A 7478-nucleotide genomic window follows, 5' to 3' on the forward strand; every position below is an offset into this window, starting at 1 on the left:
TAAGATTCAGATTATATTTAAGAAAAAGTTTGATATATTCTTTTATCTATATGAAAATATGATATTTTAAGGTGAGATAAAGAATTTCTTAGAAATACTAATTCAATTATATATCAAGAATTTTTTTAGATAACACGTACGGACAAACCAATTCACTCTTCCAGTGACTCAAATTTAACCAACAAGAATTTTATCATCAAACAACGGAATCAACTAAACTAATTTGAATTACTGTTACGTGTTACGACAAAAAGACGATTAAGAAAGGCTCTAGTTTACAAATAATCCCAATTATTTTTTGGAAATATTCATTTTTTAATGAGCGAGCGGTACAGCGTTGTTTGAATCATTATGATGGTGGAGATTTGACGCTTTAAGATCGTTCCCTCTCAGGTCGTCCACCTGGATGAGGTATTAAAGTTGCAACAAATGCAGAAGAAAAGCAACCTAGTACCAGCACTCGCCGATTATCGGACTCCCTTGGACCTTCTAGAGATACTATACATCGCCATTTAAAATCATTAGGTAAGATCTATATAAGATGTAGAATGGTGTCACGAGGTTTAAAAGAAACCTCGAGTAGAGGTGTGTAAACAGCTCTTTACCCTGCTGTAAGTTGATCATTTTTTTAAACGCATTGTTACTTTCGATGAAAAATGAATTTTTCTAAACAGCTCGAACATAGAAAATTAGTCGTTAGACAAAGGAAAATTACCAGAACTCGTCGTAAAGAGAGACCGATTCGAGGGAAAGTCTTGTTGTGTATCTGGTGAAATTATGAAGAGTTAGTGTACTTCGAAATCATTTCAGACGATCATGCTATTATTGCCGAGGTATGTGGTGAGTTGACACGAATATATGAGGTTTTATTGGGGAAATATTCAGGTTTAGTTAGTCCGAAGGGGGTTACTACTTGGTGGTATTGTACTCCTACCACACCTACATCTAAGCACAAAGAATGGTTTTACCAATGTCTTATAGAGCATGCTGAGCGTTGGGTTGAAACCATAGAATACGATCTCACGAACAGTACCCTGTGAAAGGTGATTTTCCAGATGTTTTGTATCAAAGTACACACTTCACTATCACCTCTCATTCTAAGATCCTTTATAGATCTCGAAATTGCATTTCAGTATTTTTCAGAAAATTTAACTCATGACCCATTTATATGACAAATATAGCACTTTAATTCCTTCTTCAAAAATCTTCAACCGTTCCGATAATTTGAATCTTAAATTTTATGTATTCAAATTTCATAGTGTATTCCAAGGACTTATTGGCCTAGATAATTTTAAATTGCTAAAAGCCAACTTGGACTTTTCTGGCAGATGGTTAATCACTCCACAAAGCAAAATAAAATTAAACTATTACAAAACTCAGAAAGACATAAATACTATTACTATCGAATCTAGAACGGAAAAAGTTATTAAAATAAAAACCAATGTAAAAAATGGCGAAATTATAATCCATCATCAAAAATTTCACGGTTGTGAAATACCAGAATCTTTACCATTCACAACGGAGAAGCTATCACCACAATCTTAAATACTACCACAAATCCAGTAAAATTAAATTTTCAGTACCACTTCCTGTAGAAATATTTGATAATAATGATTTCCAAAATTTCGAATTAAATTACCTAAAAGAGACGCAAACTTTAGATTTGAATAAAATTAGAATCGATCATTTAAATGATGAAGAGAAATCCAAAATACTTAAACTTTGTGCTGAATACTCTGACATATTTTATAACGAAAATACACCACTTACTTTTACAAGTAAAATTAAACATGAAATACGAACTTTTGACGAAATACCTGTTTACGTTAAGACCTATCGATATCCTTTTGTCTACAAAAACGAAGTAGATAAACAAATTCAAAAATTTTCAGATCACAAAATTATCCGACCGAGCTCGAGTGCTTGGAATGCGCCCATATGGGTAGTTCCGAAGAAACAAGACGCTTCCGGAAAAGCTAAATTTCATGTAATTGACTATAGACGCCTTAACAAGAAAACGATTGATGACAATTACCTATTATCTACCTAATATAACAGACTTATTAGACAAATTAGGCAGATGCCAATATTTTACAACCTTAGATCTAGCCTCAGGTCGAAATGGCTCGAAATATCCGAAAAGGACACTGGGAGTTTCTTAGATTGCCATTCGCATTGAAAAATGCCCGGCTACTTTCCAGCGGGCTATGAACAATATACTGCGAGGTATACCAAACGAAAAATGCCTGGTCTACCTTCATGATATAATCGTTTTCTCAACTTCACTGCAAGAGCACGTAGAAAGACTAAAATGTGTATTTGATCGACTTAGATAAACCAATTTCAAAATAAAGTTGGATAAATCGGAATTTATTTATCATTAAAAATTATCCTATACCCAAGACCACCAACCAAATAAAAGGATTCCTAAGACTGATAGGATACTATAGACACTTCATAGAAAATTTTGCCCACTTGACCACAACTGACAAAATGCCTAAAGGACGCAAAAATCGAACACAATGACGAATTTCTATCCTGCTTCGACACATGCAAAAACATCTTAACTAACGATCCGATTCTCCATTATCCCGACTTCATAAAACCATTTAATCTGACCACGGACGCCCTCGGAGCAGTACTTTCTCAAGGGCCCATCGGAAAAGATCTTCCAATCGCTTACGCATCACGGACACTTAACGAACGAAATTATGATACCACAGAAAAAGAACTATTGGCCATTGTATGAGCCACAAAATATTTCTGACCTTACTTATATGGCAGAAAATTTACCATTGTTTGCTATCACAAACTTCTCCTATGGCTCTTTTCTCTAAAGGACCCAAATTCCAAACTCATTAGATGGCGAATCAAATTAGACGAATTCGATTATAAAATTGTATACAAACGTGGAAAACTCAATACTAATGCAGACGCACTATCCAGAATTGAAATCAATACCAAAGAAACAAACGAAGTCCTCAATGATCAAGGATTTTGAAAAAATACTGATGATATTTTACATCGCGATTTAGATATCGATGATGTGCCATTTTCATCACAATCACAACGAAGTCTCAACACAGCTTCATCAACTACAATCGAAAATCAGTTAAGAACCCCGACGATAGAAACAATTTAAGACGAAAACCCTGACCTAGACTCTATATCCTTGATAGTAAACCCAGACACTGACCTAGACCCTGAAATTTCGCCCACAACGAACTCAACTAACAACGATTCTGACCGTGCAATACAGCATATAACACCTGACCGCGAAAATGAACTCAACGATAAAGAACGTAGACGATAACGAATCTCTTACAATGCATTCTAATTCCGAAGAAAATCCGGTTATAGGCATTCCCATCACAAAATGTCCGGTCAACACTGGACAGAATTAAATAATAATTAGTTCTGTTTTACACTCTCCGGCAAAACCTAAAACTAGAATCTCATTCGAGAAAAAGAAACGAATTATAGTACAAATATCAAAAAAATAATCTGGAGCAAGATGTTATCAATTTTATCAAAGATTTCATTTCACCAGGTATTCAATATCATGTTTACTTCGAAAGCCCTGAATAGTACGAGCCGTTTTCAACAGTATTACAAAAATATTTCAAATCAAATTCAATTCGAAGGAAACTATTATACAAAATTATCATGAAGGAAAAACGAAGCGCTTTTATTGCACGGGTTCAATTAATTATGAAAAGCATGAACGATTAAAAACTTTAGTTACAGAAGAAAATAGAAGTAATGTTTAGCTGGCAGTTACGAAAACCCACATACAAGTGTAAGGAGTGTTTACAGCGAACAAAAGCTGCGCTACTACGGTATGCAAAGAATACTTGACAAAAACAAAATTCACCCTTACCAAATTTACTTGCAAAAGGAATTAACTAAAGTTGATTTTGAAAAAAGACTAGCATTATAATCAACAGAGATACTTTTTCGAAAATTTTCTATTTGGAGATTAATAAAAATGGGTCAAACTTTTGGTTGAAGATTGTTATTATTTTCGAGAAAACCTACTTTAAACTGAATTTTGATGAATTGATTGATTGATGAATTTTTGTTCTATTGCGTACTCGTAAAAAAAGAGGACTTTACTTTAAAGGTGTAGGATATAAAAATGTGATATCTGGATGTCAACATGGAAATATTATATTTCATTATCAAACATTCTGTGTCTTCTATAAAAGATTAATATTGCGAATAATAATTATAAGAAAAATTCTTCAATTCATCGTCAATATAAATAACCAGTTAGTTATATTTATGTTTCAATATATTAATTTGTTACATAATTCTGTTGATAAAAAAATAACATAAATTATGTCCTGAACAAATAACGATAATACTTTCCGTATAATGACCACTATCGATATTGTATGGTCATTAAATAATATGCTATTATGAGTGTGAAAATGAATAATCAGGTATTCCAGATAATTTTTTGATGCTGCTTTTGCAACATTTTGTTTTAAATTTTTTTACAATAATAATCTAACGAAATTTCGTAATTTCAGTGGATAATATTAAGACGTGATTTGCAAATTATAAAATTTAATTACACTTTCGTTGACCTCAAAGATATATAGATATACTACATACACTATACACTAGATTTGGAACTTATCGTTTACGACAACTACGTTGTTTGGAAGAATATTAAATTAATGAGGTTAATTCAACAACATTATTTTTCATTTACATTAGTATAGGTTTTAAATATTCAAAATTAACAATATTTTCATGTTCAATCTGAAAAACTGCCGCTAAATTTCCGTTAAATGATTGCGATTTGACCCGTGACTACAAGGTGTAAATTGTATTCCTGCAGCTTCTGAAATGACGATGAAATCTGCAGGATCACCCGTCTGTATAAAAATTGTTGAAAATAATAAGAGTACAAGGTTTTTGTTAAGATGGTATATGATATGTTTTCTAGGTGACGATTATTGATGATATAATGAATGCATGAAAATCTACATAGATCAAAATCACAAATGCTCTCAAAGTTTAATAAATGCTGTTTCTCTATCATTTGTTAACAAGCCTGGTAAGGGTTTTATGAAATTTCTTTATCCCAAGAGAATATTCTTCTGATTTACAGTATTCATATACATATTTTGTATGCATTATTAAGTCGTTCGTGCGTTTTTTGTGATGTAAAGCGCCAAACAAAATTTAGTGATATTTGCCAATGAAAATGATATATGAAAAGAATAAGAAGAAACGTTTAGAAAAATAATATAAAACTTATATTAAATGAAGAAGGGAGAAACAAATAACAAAAAGTAAAAACAGTAAAAAAGAAGATGAAAGTGACACGTCTGAAGAAGAAGACGTTGAGATCTTTGCGACAATGATTCAGAATTTTCATAAGAAGAGATATTGTATGCTATTTGCTATGACACAGAACAAAATAATCAACAAAATAATAAAATGTGGTACTGTTGCAGAGGTTGTGGTCAATGGGAACATAAAGAATGTTCCGGTTGATTATATTTGCATTTTTTGCTTGGATCCGTGAAGTTAATTGTCATATAATTACATTTATATTAAACTTTATGTGAAGTGAGATTTCAGACTGACATAGAAATTTTTGAGGCTACTCTAATAATTAAGAAGCTTCCATTACACAGACTCTCATTCACTGCAAAATCGGGTAATGAGAACAATTTTTTTTTTTTTTTTATTTCAAAGTTAATCTGTGGCCAAATTCCTAATAATGTGATAGAAGGGTAGTCAAATGACTAAGGATTTATTTTCTAATAAAAAGTTCCAAAAGTATCCATAAAGCCTTTTATCAAACTTTTTCCTTAGTAGGCTCTCATTCTCCTTCTACCCTGCGTTATTTTCAACAATAAATGATTTATTAGAGAAGAAGAAAAGAAAAGTTACTTTAATATCAAACAAAGCTGTTTTATTGAAAGAACATTCACAAAAAAAATATTGCAAAAACCTTTCAGACAAGGTAAGGAAAGCCTCCTTGGAAAAGATGATTTACTCTCATAGTTTGAGCCCATATTCTGAGCATATGAAGTATGGCAATTAAGTTACGGGAAAATAGTCATTTCCCACAAGAAAAGGGACACTATTTCAGTTTTATTTTAAGTTATTAGTATAGTCGTAAAACTGAGTGACTTCCATTACAAGTAGCGTATCTTGATTAAATTGTTCGTGAAATCTGGCGGAAATCCCTCGTAAATTCCAATTACTTGAATAATCGAAATCGTTCAACGAGGAGCATATGTTAGTAGAACACAAGATCCACGTGGATGTTGCCCATTTTCCCGTGAAAGTGTTTTTGCCATTTCAACAATACCGCATCCAACTTAAAATTTCGATATTACCACTGTGACTTTTTTAGTTCTTAAGAAGAAAGCACACACAAGTAGGTCGAAAAAGCTGTATCGGTGGTTCTGATCGAGTTAACTTCAGACGAACTACAAATTATATTTTGAATTTTGGCGGCAGCGTTGGAATCGTTCAATAATAAAATTTCGTTTGCTTGTTTTGTATTGACAAATTCACGGAACTTAATTACTACACCACATAGACAAAATTTAATATTACATTTCGTAAGAATTAATTTACATATTGACAGTTGTCATTGTCTTCAAGTCGGGGCGTACAGATTTTCTCCTAATCATACCAAAAATTTCTCAAAAGCAAAAAGCGGTAATTCTACGTGAAACTTCATAAAGTTCGTGAAATATATTTGCAAAAAAAGTCTGTTCTCAGAAGTTAGCTGCTTGTGTTTGTTAAGTTGTGTTATACCTTGTTGCAAACAGTGATAAACGTTATCTAATGGCGAATTTATAAAAGCTTCTTTGCTACAAAGTGATGAGATTATTTGAAAGTATTGTTCATGAAAAAAAAAATAGACATTTGTGAAAATTTAGAAGATATAGAGAAGCTTTTACGATTAGGATTTTTTACAGATTTTTGTGACGCTATAAACGATATACAGTATAACATAATATTTAAGAATGCTGCATTTTCTTTCTTATAAAATTTGATCTACCATTCATCTAATGCTACACGCAGCTCTAATATACATCCTTTATAGTAATAGCGAATCTCATTATTTTTTCAGCGGTTATTGCAGAATCTTATTTATCTTCTTTACATATACCATGATTCATGATAGTCATTGTAAGTCATAGATATACAGAATTAGGAAAATATCGATTTAATTAAATAACAGTTATCACGCGGTTGTAACTGCGTTATAAATTATAAAGATCGCGAACCTTTAAACTATTGCGCTGGTAACGTAAATTTTTTTCTTCATTTATCATGAAAATATTCGATTATTGCTTCAGATTTGAATATTTTCATTAATCTTATCATGTTTATGATAATTATATGTAAAATTCACATTTTGGGGAAACTATATTTTAATTTTTTATTTTAAATGTGCAAGCAAGGCCCAAGAAATCAGCTGTAGTATAATTTAAGAA

Source organism: Diorhabda carinulata, chromosome 1 (genome assembly GCF_026250575.1).
Source record: "Diorhabda carinulata isolate Delta chromosome 1, icDioCari1.1, whole genome shotgun sequence".
NCBI classification, from domain to species: Eukaryota; Metazoa; Arthropoda; class Insecta; order Coleoptera; family Chrysomelidae; genus Diorhabda; species Diorhabda carinulata.